Source organism: Tenrec ecaudatus, chromosome 3, assembly GCF_050624435.1.
Source record: "Tenrec ecaudatus isolate mTenEca1 chromosome 3, mTenEca1.hap1, whole genome shotgun sequence".
Classification (NCBI taxonomy): Eukaryota; Metazoa; Chordata; class Mammalia; order Afrosoricida; family Tenrecidae; genus Tenrec; species Tenrec ecaudatus.
This window is the reverse complement of record NC_134532.1, coordinates 137,621,155-137,635,263: the sequence shown is the minus strand read 5'-3', so window position 1 is coordinate 137,635,263 and position 14,109 is coordinate 137,621,155. Positions and strand designations below refer to the sequence as shown.

At 41.8% G+C, this 14,109-nt stretch overlaps 1 protein-coding gene across 1 annotated transcript in view; it reads left to right on the top strand.

The window, feature by feature from the left end:
- The first annotated feature begins 734 nt into the window (after positions 1-734).
- The window catches only part of ARHGAP24 (Rho GTPase activating protein 24), a 597,253-nt gene continuing 583,878 nt past the window's right edge, over positions 735-14,109 (top strand). The window contains exon 1 of the mRNA XM_075544073.1: positions 735-877. The gene's annotated coding sequence lies outside the window, so the exon portion shown is untranslated. The remainder of the gene's footprint in view (positions 878-14,109) is intronic.

The window sequence follows — 14,109 nt, the reverse complement described above, 5'->3', positions numbered from 1 at the left end:
GCTGAAACCTATCCACCACAAAGGTCACTGCTGGCATTGTAATAGCTTTCAGTATCATAGCAACACAGAAACTACTGCTGCGGTATGAAGAGCTGACAGGTGGTGGTCCTTCAGGGCAGGAAATGCATTTCTTAGCCCCTTGGCACCCACTCCCCTAGATCCCCAGATCTGTGATAATAGGCCCACCCAAGTCAGCTACAGGTTAGAGGCAGGGCACGTTGTGTCCCGCGTTCAGGAGTCATTTAATAGTTAAAGTCAGGGGGCCAGCGCCCATGGTGGCCCTCAGATGACCAAGAAGTGAGGCACTAGACTACTGCACAGGACCCTTGGTCCTCCCGGGAGGGCGGCTGGGCTCCAGCCTTCTGAAGCTGACAGTTGCCAAATGAAATCTGAAACCCAGGCTGCATCTGAGGGCTGGCCCCACTCCGTCGTTCCAGCCTCCGGTACTGTATATTTGCACATTCGCACACAATCACTCTTTCTAACTTCTGGGGCTCTTTGCGCAACTGCTAGGATTTCTCAAGTGCATGTGGCAACTCAGCCCAGCTCAGGGTGGAAGCCTGCGGGGCTCGGAGAGATCCAGAGGAGGTGAGGGCAGCAGGCAAGGCGGCGGAGGGACGAGGAGAGGCTCCAGCGCTGGTGGCCCGGGGAATCACCCGCAACTTTCCACTGCAGCCCTGGCGCTTGCAGCTGGCCCCAGTTTCCTCCGAAACTACCTCCGCGGAGCAGTCAAGTGCATGGGGCTCCAGACTTCCCCTTGGCGTGGGAAGTGAAGGAGTCCTCCCACAGCCCCCCACCCCACCCGGTGCATTTCTTCTGGGAGCCTGTTCCTTCGGAACCGCTGTCGCCCCAAGTCCCACAGCACGCTGCAAGGAGGGTAGGTGACTGACGCCGCCGTGGGGGGTGGAAGGGGTGCGCTGGGTCAGGAGGGAGGGTCCCTCTGTCCTGCACAGCCTCACGCAACCACTGCCTGCAGGCGCAACTGCCTGCGTGCGACCAGGGACCGGGCTGCTGGGGACAGTAACAGGAATCCAGTTCTGGCTCAATGCAATGAGAGTGTGTCAGTGTGTGTGTGTGTGTGTGTGTGTGTGTGTGTGTGTGTGTGTGTGTGTGTGTGTGTGTGTGTGTGTGTGTTTTCCAACTGGGAAACAATGGCCTTGAAAACATCTCTAAAAGAAAAATAGAACAAGCTGGTAGCCGGTTTCTGCTTAACAAATAGATGGGATGAAGAAGAGCTCTTTGTGATACTCAGTTCTTTCTTTGACTTATTTCTCTCCACTCTCTCCCTCCCCCTTCTATTTCCACTCAAATCTTATAAGTTTCCTAAGCTAACAAACATACAGAAGTCAATTTTCCCAGTGAACACTTGTAAGTAAACACAAAGCATTAAGCAAGCTTTGGTGAATTTCAAGCACCTGAAGGTTTTGTCTAGTTAAGAAAGAAGAAGAAGAAGAAAAAAAAAAAAGCCCCAAACCTAAGTTTTTACGTAAATAACCCTCCTCTCTTGAGGTTAACTAATTTTTTAACAAAAACAACAGCAACAACAACATAGCCGGATACTGCTTTTCTCTTATAAGTCCCTGTATGGGAGGGGAGGTAATGTTACTCCGGATTCCTTAGAGGTGTCAGGTTTGCAATGACAACTCATACCAGGGAACCCAGACTCCTGTATAAAATCTATTTTAGTTTACTTGCATTAAACAGGATCCCCAAGCTATTCTATTTTATTTTATTTTTAACCTGCTAAGACAGCCTCCTTTCATCTTTTTCTATATAGCACAATTAGCCCGTGCTGGGTATTTGAAATACAAAAGTTGTAAGCAACTGGGTTACTCTTTAGTCAGACTACACATGTAGACTGCAGTCTCTACTGAGTCAAATGAATCAATCACAATCCAGATGTGTGTGCTGCCGCTTCCAGGGCTTCCCTCCATTCCAGAGAAGATGGGCAGGCAGGTTAAATGTAAACAAGCTGGCCCCTGATTCTCATTAGAACTCAAAACCAACCCTTCCGGGCAAAAATGGATTTGGGTATTGAACTAGGCAACATCAACTGTATATAACATATGGAATTAATATATTTTTAAAATCCAGGAAACAAGTTTAAGGCCATATTAGACTTGTTAAGATCTTGGTCCTCCCCTCTTTTAAATTTCTTAATACTTCCTCTTCTCTGGAGAATTTCAACTTCTAAGTGAGGCCAATAATAAAGTCCCCCCTTTTATCTTTTCTGAGTACCTGCCCTTCAGGTAGCAAGTCAGGGAATCTCTTCTCTCTAGAGCCACTACTGAGTTGTCAGAAACTTCACCGTAGACACCAGGGAAGACAGAGATGCTGGCAAAACTTTGAAATGAATAACGTTCTTCTACCACACAGAGGACACATGCTCTTTGTGGAAGACTTTTAAAGAGGAATAAGGGGTAAACGAAGCATTGTTTCCAAGTCTGAAATTTAGTTCGAGGTATAAGGAAGGACTTTACAAGTAGTTCGATAACAAGCAGGGGAACCTGTAATTCCTCCCACAGGTGACAGGTTGTTGAAGCCTGAAACTCTGTCTGTCCTTTAGTGTTTCCTGGGTTCTATTCCTTAATCTCCAGGTTTGGCTTTGCGATGGGCAATTCCCTGTAGTTATGCTGGAGGCTGAATGTATTATAAATCTTAACTCCCGTCAAAATACAGACCAGAGAGCAATTGGAAAAGACTTACATTTTCTAGAGAGAAAAAGAAAAGTAAAAAAATGCTGCTGCTGACCCAAAGTGGCTACGCACCTTTCCAGACAGGATGGTGGGTTTAAGTGCGAAAGCGTTCTTGGTTGAAATCCACCGTGCTGCCCTTTGGGGTTTTGCTTGGGAATAGTAGTAATGGACAAAACTCTCTGAGCCCTCCCCAGTCATGGTTTCAGTCAGCATGTGATCTTACATTCTCCAGGGTGGGGTGTGAGGGCTAAGTGAAATATGAGGGGGGAGGGGGGTGGAAATCAGGGGAAAATGAGGAATGTGTAGCAGGTGGTAATGAATGGTTTGCATCTGATTCCTCTGCTGTCTTAGCCAAAGCTTACGTGATGTTTACCAGCAGTGCTCCTACTAGATCCCGTGGGCCCCACTGGCCAATTGCGTTGTGTTTTCTTTCTGGTTCTGACTATAGCCGGATGTTTTCTCAATGCTGAAAGGGCACAATGCTACTGGCAAAGCCCAGACCATGCATTAGGTTCCTGCTCTTAGTATCTGCTGTGTTCCAGCAATGTCTTGTCCCCGGGCTGGAACGCAGGCCTAACACACTTGGCTGCTAGCCCAGAGGTGGGAAGTTCCAGTTCGCCCTTACTGCCGCCTCTGCAGAAAAGCCTGCGAAATCCATCCTTGGAAATCCTATGTAGCGCAGTTTTTCTCGGACTTACGTGGGCACTTCATAGGTCATAATCAACTGGATGGGAACTGGGTAGCAAAATCTCCTTTACCTGTAATTTTCTGACTGTGGATTTCTTTGGTTGGTTTTTGGCCAGTGGTGATAGACTTGTGTCCCTTGAGTTAGGCTTATGTTCTGGGCTCATGTGAATTCTGCCTTTTCTCCTTGTTTCCATTGCAGTCAGGATAAGTGCTTAGGGTGAAGGTGGGCAGGTTGGTACAGCATCAGCCTGGAGTCCAGAAAGAATTGTCCAGATGTGGGTGTAGAGAACCTTGACGGTAGCAAAACCTGAGGTGTCCACACTGACCGCACTGTCCTGAGGGGAAAAGGCGGAATAGACTGGGGAAAAAAAAGGCCTGTTGCCCTTAAAGCCATGCCCTAAGGATTATGATTTCTCCCAGATGGTGAAAGGTATTTAAAAAAAAACAGTAAATAATAAACTTAGCAATAAACGTAATGCTCTTCCTGTGAAGAGGCAGAGGCTCAGCTTGCTAACCATCTGCCTTTGTTACATGAGTCCAAACTTTACACGTTCCTGCTGCTTTCAGCAGCTGAGTGAAAGCACATTTGGATGTGGAAGGGATGCGATGATGAAGAGCCCCGGAATAGTCCGGGTTTGGAGATTGTGATGCACATGTGTGCTCGACATGTTGTGGCGTCTTTGCTGTAATTGGTTTGACTCAGTTCTGAGTGTGTGAGTCTCTTGTTCTAAAAGCTTGGATGGATCTTGGTGGGGTGCGACGTGAATTCTGAACTCTTTAGAAATGCAAATAAAAGTTCTCTGGAACCCTTTCTGTTCAGCCTCCTCTTCTTACCCAGGACCTTTCCCTGTTCACATGTCTGAGCCATGGCTCATGAGTTCACATGTCTGAGCCATGGCTCATGAGTTCACATGACTGTGCCATGGCTCATGAGTTCGTTTGCATGGAGTGCCCTCTGTCTGGAAAGTTCATCATGATTTTGGTGGCCCACTTCAAATGGAAATTCCTTTGGGAAGAATGATCTGCTTTCCTCGTAGGAAGAAACCATCACTTGACCCTATCTAGAACATCAAACATACCTTGAATAATTATTTTTATATGTCTCTTCTACCCACTCCTATGACATCCACCATGGATGTACTATTAGTGGCGGTGATGGCAGGTGGACTTGGGAGGTGGGCTGAATCCAAGTGCTTCGTGCAGTGTCTGCATAGCAGATCCTTGTTAGTGCTTCCTGAATAAACGAGTGAGCAACGTTACGAGCGGATGTGTCATTGTTGTTAGCAGTCATTGCATTGCATCCCTGATTCGTGGTGAGCTGCTGCACAACAGGCCGGCTCTCCTTCACTGGCTGACTCTCGGAAGTGGATCTACAGGATGGATAAAACCCGCTTGATATCATAGCAAACACATGTTTCCCTTGACAGATGGGTGGTTGCTGTGGATGTGCATGTGGTTGGGCATTGAATCCACTTCTCCTGCCTGGAGGGCAAGAATTCTATCATTGTGCCACCACTCTTCCCCGCCCCCCCCCCCCCCAATGTGCTGGTAGATTCCAATTTATTCAGAATAAGTATATCTCAAAAGCCTATTGGAAAAGATGTCTATTTGGATGCGGAGCTCATTTCTAAAAATAACAGCATTGCCAAAGATAAGTATTTTTCAGACCAGCCCATATATGCCATTTTAATTCCTGTAATACATGGGACATTGTGCTTTTGCATTTCTAAAGTAAAACTAAACAGAAACTACTGTGATATCAAATTTTTATTTTGAAAATTTACAAAAAAAACTTTGACATAAAGATAATAGAAATGATTAAAATTGGTTCATTTTCTTTCTTTTCAGAATTAAAAAAATATATTGTACAATAAAATCTGTAACCTATCTAATCCCAATGGGAAGTTTTGAATTTGTCTTTGAAGACTAATAACGGAATTCAATTTGGAAACACTCTTGCCTGTGGGTGGGGAATGGTCTTAATTAATCAAACAAATTAGAAATACTAATTTTGGCTATTTGAAAATTACCTTGAGAGCTAGCGCTGGAGGGAAATCAGATTTAATTAAAGAACATGGTGGTGTGTAGAGCAGAGGCAATTCAGAGGGACTTTCTTTCATGTTACTGATTCCTTTACTATATTGACTTTCTTTTCAGCTCACTTAAATACTTAAGTGTATACAACTTTTTTTTTCCTGAGGAAATTTGTTTTGGGCCACAGATATTTCTTCTGTTTAATTTATTCCATTTGGTCCAAAATAAGAATGAGCTCACTAATTAGTTTAGTAGGAATGTTATTTTTTCCACTTGCATGTCTGCCATTTAGGAACTAGATTATTTCTCAATCAAGAATGCATACATAACACTTGTGCTTTAGGCAGTCACTAGGAACCTTAAACTCCATGGTACCTTACTCAGTGTCTCTGAAATGTCTGGAAGAGCTTTTCATTGATACTTAAATAATTGTCTAATCAATTCTTTTTCTAACTTTGCAACTCTTTATATTTATTAAATTACACGGTGAGAAATTTATCTTCTCCAATGATATTATCGTCTCTAAACCAAAGCCCTTGTCATCCAGTCGATTCCCACTCGTAGCAGCTCTGGATAGGGTGTCCTAGATTATAAATCTTTAAGGAAGCAGATAACCTCATTTTTTCTCCTGGGGTGCAGCTGGTGGGTTTCAATTGTCCACTTTGTGGTTAGCATCTTTAGATGGTGCAGAGTTAAAGTGTTCAGATATGAACCAAAAGTTTGGAGCAAAAGGCTTGATAATTTGTTGCTGATAATTATCCACTGAAAATAACTTTGGAGTACAGTTTTACCAGACCATTTGCTTTCTTTTTAATTTTTAATCATTTTAGTGGGAGCTCTTACAGATATTATAAAAATTCATATTTCCATCACATCAAGCAGTATTGTACAAGTGCTACCACAATCGGTTTCAATACATTATCTCGAGCCAATCAAGTGGAGTTATACAGTTATTAATGGTATCAGAGCCCATTCTCCCTCCACCCCTTTTCCTGCATCTGCAGGGAACCATTACTCCTGTTTCTTCATTCTGAAGGCTTGTTCTGAAGGTTATAGGGAGTAGAAAGTTCCACCTATCTTGGCTTTCATGTATCACATGATATTAAATATACAAATGAACATATGCAAATCAGTCGTGATTAATGAGGTACAACAAATGAGAACCGTAATAGTAAGGGGAGGAAATATTAAAGAACTAGAGGGCAGTTATATGGTCCATCAGTGCTATACCGCACCCTGGATGTTTCATCCCTTTTGGGTGGCCCTTCTGGGAGGGACGGTCCAATTATCTTACAGGTGGGTTTTGAGTCTCCACTACATCCACACCCATTCACATCAATTTATTTTCTTGCTTTTGAAGTTCTGATACCTCTTTCCATTAACATCTCATGATTACATAGGCTGGTGTGCTTCTTCCATGTGGGCTTTGTTGCTTCCCTGCTAGAGGGCCCCTTGTTTGGCTACAAGCCTTTAAGACTCTACATGCTGTATCTTTTAATAGCTGGTTGCCATCAGCTTTCTTCACCACATTTGCTTATGTACCCATTTTGTCTTCAGCAATCATATCAGGGAGGTGAGAATCATAAAATGCCACATTATTAGAAAAAAAAGTTCTTGAACTGAGGTATGCTTTAAGTAAAGGCCCACAGTCCATCTGCTTCCTTGTATTTGCATATAGATACATACATAAGCTAATTCACATATCTTTATCTATATTTTTATTATTCCTCTTTTCTTTTTTCTTTCCTCCTACTCCACTGTCATGTTTACCTGCCACTCACCTCTCAGTAATTCCTCTCAGATACAATTTGACTGGTTAAACTGGACTGGAAAATCTACATGCTCCTCACCATCAACTTTAGAACCCTTACTGCTTGCTTCCCTGAACCCGTCACTGTTGGCTCCCCACTTACCTCCTTCCCTCCCTCCCATGGCCCCAAGGAACCCCTGGACCAATCGCGCTCTCTGTAAGATTGTCTATCCTGCCTCTCTTGTATAGATAAACACCAGAAAGAATAAATAATAAACAAACAAACAAATCAACAGACAGCTAGTCAAGACTAACAGGGACCCTGCCATAGAGCAGATGGATAGCTCTCTGTCCCTAAGAGTGGACACCGATGCTTACAAACCAGCAGCCCAGTCCCCTTTCTTCCACAGTTGCATATTCCGGGCCCCGCTTACCTAAAGACTCAAACACCCTTTCTGAGGCCCTTTGGAATGGGCTCAAACCTCTCAACTTTTGGTTGATATGATTTGGAATTGATTCAATGATTATTGATTTCAATAACATTACTCCACATTTTAGTTCAAATGTGTTCTAAAGCTATGCTCCAATATAATAGTCTTTATTTGACTGAATAAAATATAGAATATTACAATATTACAATGGAGAAGGATATACATGACAAATTTCAATTTCTCTTTGTCTTTAAGCCTAGAGTTTTGGAAAACATGTCTCTTCTGATTGACATACTGTTTCATTTGTCTGAAGAGATAGAAGAACACATGCAAAAAATCCCTGCCATTGAGTCCATGCTGACTCATAGCCACTGTACAGGACAGGGTCAAACTGCCCTGTGCATTTCTGCCACCGTAGCTCTCTAAGGCAGTAGAATGCCCCATCTTTCTCCTGTGGAGCAGCTGGTGGTTTAAAAGTGCTGACCGTGAAGATTGCAGCCCAACATATAACCACTAAGATATCACCTTGTTTCTTATTGTTGCTTTTGACACAGGAAACTCAGAAATAAACTTGGTAATCACTTGTACCATAGTCAATATTTTTTGGTGGAAATAGAGTAAAGAAGTAGGAATTAAAAGTTATGTATAGAGGTATAGCTATAGGCATATATATGTAAATGTGTTAATTTATAATGAAAGGGATAGAGGCCAAGGTGCATATATTTATATGTTAAAGTATTAAGATAGTAGACAGACTTTCAGTCTCTACTCAAGGTCTCCCTAAACACAAGAACATTTTGTTTTAATAATCTGGCACACTTTGATACTCACCTTCCTGACACGATCATTGAAAACAAAATGGGTGCATAAGCAAATGTGGTGAAGAAATGTGGTGCCCAGCTATCAAAATATATAACTTCTGGGGTCTTAAAGACTTGAAGTTAAACAAGCAGCCATCTATCAGGGAAGCAAATAGGCCCACATGGAAGAAGCACACCACCCAGTGTAATCATGAGGTGTCGACAAGATCAGGTATCAGGTATAAAAAAAAAATCCAAAACAAACAATTATATTGATGCAAGAGAAGGGAGTTGGAGTGGAGACCCAAAGCCCATCTGTAGGCAATTGGACTCCCCCCGCAGAAGGGTTACAAGGAAGGGATAATTCACCCAGGGTGCAATATAGCACTGAGAAAACACACATCGTTCCTCTAGTTCTTGAATGTTTCCTTCCCCCCCCCCCTCCACTGTCATGATAAGAGCTCTCAACCAATGGTATTCAGGACAGGTAAACCTCTGAAACAGTGGGAGTCGTGATAGAATAGTGGGGTCAGTGGGGGAGGGGCAGAAATGGGCAACCTATCAAAAGGTTGGGTATAAAGTCCACCCCGCAGGAGGGCAAATAACAGAACTATGGGTGAAGGGAGACAACAGACAGTGTAGGATAAGAATAGCAACAATAATATATAGTTGATCAAGGTTTCATGAAGATGGCAAAGTGGGAAAGGGAGGGGATAGAGAGAAGTTAATATCAAGAGCTCACATAGAAAGAAAAGGTTTAGGAAATGTTGGCAAATTATGTACAAATGTGCTTAATGCAATTGAATGATGGATTGTCCTAAGATTTGTAAGCAACCCAAATAAAATTATGTATATATATATATATATATATATATATATATTTCTTTTGAAATAATTTGCATACTTGTTTCCTTTAATGAGTGTACTTTTAATAACCTTTTATGCAAACTAATTCAAATTCACTCCTCCATTTCTTCCTTTTCTTAGTTTTTAAATATTTCTAAACTTTAATTCTGTAGCTTTTGAATTTGAGTTAATATTTTCCAGATCATTTTAACAGCCTTTGACGTCTTCTCTGTATTATTTTCATATACCTGATGGATAACATGTCCTGCCCCCATATGTTTCATGTCTTGAAAACCACAGGGAAAGTTTTCTGACTAACTTAGAACATGTATATAGAGGCCAAACATTTGAGGTCTTTACATTCTCTTGGGGTCAACATTGGATGGAAACTATTTTTCAAAAAAGCAAATAAATAATGAATTCTGTCAATAAACTGAGAGTTAAAGATGTGCCACTTACTGTTTTCCAGCCATCAGATGGGGTCTTCAACAAACAAAGTACGTTTTCAAATTCTCCAAGGTACTGCATTTTTTCCTGAGATTTGTTTCCTCTGAATCCCACAAACCATCACAGTGGTGATAACCATGATGCCGTAAGAACTCACAGAGCTCTTCAAGAAACAATTTCACATTTATTCCTTCTAATTATGCTAACAACCATTCAGTTCTTGCTGTCCGCATTCTAGGGGGACCTTTGTACTCAGAAAGATCATTATAACCAAGAAGAGACCGAGTTCAGAGTCAAAATCAGGTCTTCCTAAATCCAAATACCATGCCATTTTTATTATGCAACCTCTTTCTGTGTTTTTACCAGTTGCTATTAATCTTAGAATCACCATCTGTGCATTTTCCAGATTTGACATGTGGTACAACCTTGGTCTCAAGATGATTTCCAGGGGACAGGCCTTGAACTTGTCTTTCAGGTCTTTTTGATGACAGCATACTTGTGCTGATGAGTTTGAGACCCTTGGGATAATACACCACTCTCAAGAATTTCATGGGGGAAAAAAAACAAAAAACAGTTACCACAGGCTGGTAACTGAACCAGTTTATAGAGAACTGCTCAGCAGAAATCTATTGCTGGTGAGAACTAAGCAAAAAAGTTCTAGGGCTATGCACCTGAAGGGTACTGAGATGATAAATGAGGGAAAGATAAGACAGGAGGTGGTCCTCAGTCTTAAGAGTGAAGACCTCCTTTTTCCCTATCAGCTGAATCTCAGGAAGGGACAGTCTTAAGAGTGAAGACCTCCTTTTCCCCTATCAGCTGAATCTGAGGAAGGGAGAGAAGTTGAGTTAGTTGAGGCAGTAGTCACTGAACACAGAAATGAAACACGCAGGGACAGAGACAGCTAGCGGATCAGATGGCCTTCATTTCTATTAATAAAGTACCCAGAGAAGAGAATTCTCCTGACTCCATGGGGAGTCAATCTTCATCATTTCATTGTGTGCCAGATAGTTGGTTTTAAAATCTCTTATGTAATAGAACTTCTAACAAGAACAGATGATTCCAGAGGACCAGCGGAGACCTAAAAGTCTGAGGTCATCTTGTTGCAATGTAATGGCGCAGGATTTCACCATATGAAGGTGACTTTCACAGACATGCCATCATGCCTTAACTGTGATTGTTAAATAAGCCAAACAAAAACCCAAATCGTTGCTAAGTAGTCAATCCTGTTTCAGTGACCATCTATAGGATTTCTAAGACTTTGGAAACTCTAGAGGAATAGGCTGCCTCATCGTTCTCTTGCAAAGTGGCTGGTGGTTTGAACTAGCAACCTTCCAGTTAATAAGTTTAAAACTTTCCAACAGTTTATGGCTCTATGATTGTGAAACAGTCAATTCCAATATTTTGATTTAGGTAAATTCATCTATGCATTTTACAGAAAGACTTATTCTTTCTCTTATATTTTGGTTTGTTAACTAGAGGCTTCATTTTTTTTTTTTGCTGAAAAATTATGCTTTCTTTCATCAACCAGTTTTGTCACTGGCTACCGGGGCTAAGATGGAGCCTCATACCACTAGTCCCAGTCAGTATTGGACATATCATTAAAAGGTTGGCAGTTCAAACCCTTTTTCTGAGGAAGAAAGATGAGGCTAGCTGCTCCTATAAGTAATTACAGTTCTTGAAATTCCAGTCTACAGAATTGCACTGCGATGAAATCAACTTGGTGGCAGTAGGTGGGCACAGGGCTGACCATAAGTTGGGCAATAATGAGGGAGCCTTGGTTTTTGATAGGGAAGTGGAGGATGCCAGACAGTATCAGGATGAAGAGTTTTGAGAAGCTCTGAACCACCAGTTAAGTTGTAGAAGGAAAGATGTGGGAGAGGTAGAAGGAAGGTCACACTGTAACATTTATCAGAAGGCATGGAATTGGGAGTAAAGGCAGATTTAGAGATAGCACTCGAACTAAACAAAAGAAAGGGATCAATGTATACATGATGTAGCAATTAACAATTCCGTTTGTTGCTAATAATATTGCTGGTGGTGTAGGTGACATGGAATTGGTCCTGACTCAGTGACCATGTACACAGCAGAATGAAATCACCCAGCAATTGCATACAAGCAATTGATGGTTTGTTTCACAGTCAGATCTAATCTCCTTTTGGCTGATGATATTGAGTTTCTCCATCCTCTGTTTTCATACTTTCTATCCCTGAGTCAATGGTACCTCATAGTGACCCCCTGTAGGTTTCTCTCTAGAAGTTGCTTGATTCATGCACATTCCACCTGTCAGGTCTACATGTGGACTCACCATTTATATTGTTCAGAGGAAGTATTTGGAATGAAGTATCTGTTGGTCTTGCAGAATCATGTGGTTGCCTGCTTAGCTTCTATCACCAAGGCCATATATTTTCCAATTACTTTTCCTTATCATTGTTTCAGACTTTTTATTCCAATGACCAATGATTTTTCAATGCATATTGATTGCATGTTTGATCAATTTCAGGCTAAAAAAGTTTGTAGAATTCTTTAATTTCTTCATCACCAGCTCTAGTGGTTGGTGCATAAATTTGAATAATTGTTGCATTAACTGGATTTCTTTGTAGGTGTGTAGATATTATACGATCACTGACAGCGCTGTAGTTCAAGGCAAACCTCAGAGTGTCCATTTTGATGATGACTGCAACATTTTTCCTCTTGAATTTGTCATTGTTAGCCTAGTAAACCATGTGATGGTCAGACTGAAATTCACCAATAGCAGACAGATCATGGCCCCTTGTTGATGCCTTGTACATTGATCTTTATACATTCGAATTCCATTTGTCATTATTTCCAGATTTCCTAGATCCATTCTTTGTTCGTTCTGTATTCCCATTATTAACCAGTGTTCACAGCGGTTTCTTTTCATTTTGAATTCGGCCGCAGCAGCCAGTGAATGTCCCGGGGGCTTTCAGTGGTTCGTGTCCCTAGGCTGGCTCTACTTTGTGTTGGCAGTTGGCAGATCCTCGCCAGTATCTGGAAGGCCTTTCCCCCTCAGGGGGTCAGGGTCATCTTCCAGTAGTGGATCAGACACTGTGCCACCCCTGGGTACAATATGGATATGGATAATATGTATAGAGTGGATAATCCCTAAGAAGTGGGCAGCCCGTTTCTTCTTCGTTGTCTGTTTTATTCTGGAAGTCGTTCACCGTGGGTGAACGGTAGTATTTGAAAAACTGGTGCCACAGCCACAAGCCGGCTACCTCAGCATGGGAAACTGACAGACAAGGGATGAGAGCTAAAAATAGTTACCAATCACTGCGGCCTCACTATGTGCTCGCTGTGCCAAGCACTCGTCATGGGTTATCTTATTTAATCCTCACAGATAACAACAAAATAATGCCTATTATTATCTCTCTTTAGAAATGGAAAAATAACACAGGAGGGAGTTTAATAACGTGCCAAAATTACATAGCCAATAAGTTATGGATCTGAGACTAAAGCCTAAAACATCTCATTTCAAAGAAGCAAGCTTTATTTACCATTACCCTGGAATCAGACCCGTGTTCAAATTTGCCTTTGATACGTACGCGCCTTGTGACCTTTAGCAGTGTGTTAGTTTCCTTGAGCCTTTTAGAGAAGTTTTCTTCTCTGAAAAGACATTGAATTATACCTACTTGTGAATGTATTATTATAATAAAGTGAATGATGAACACAAGGAGTCCGAAAGGGTTCTGACATATGTTGTTGTCAGGTACCATTGAGTTGTCTCTGACCCATGGCGGCCCCGTGCACAGCAGAAGGAAACACTGCATGCAATGCCCCATCCTCACCGTTGTTCCTCTGCCTGAGCGCACTGCTGACGTCTCTCTTTCAATCCGCCTCACTGAGAGTTTGCCTCGTTATCGCTGCACCTCCACATTACCAAACATGAAGTCCTCTGCCTGGGATTGGCCTCTCCTGACAATATGTGCCAAGTATGTAAGATGCCGCCTTGCCATCCTTGTCTCTAAGGAGCTCTCTGGCCTTACTTCTTCCAAGACAGATCAGTTTGTTCTTTCAGCAGTCCATGATACTTTCAATAATCTTCTTATTAAGCTAAATAATGTACAAGGGCATCTTGAACAATATGTTTTCAAACTGTAAGTTGTGATCCTCAGTGGTCATCAAATAAATGCAGAGGCTCATAAGAAATACTTTTGAATGAAAAGGAATAGAGAGCAATAGGATGGACTGGCCTAGGAAAGAAGTCAGGCTAAAGTAAAAATTGGTTTATTTCATTGTAAGGATGTGTTTGTGCACATACACGCATCTCATCCAGTGGATACTAATGAAGCCTGTGAGTCTTATTTTTGGTCACTGTCAAGAAAATATTAAAATATCCTTTTGATATTTTCAAAGTAGTCCAGAGAGCCAATGTTAATTTTATCTGTGTTTATTTGGTT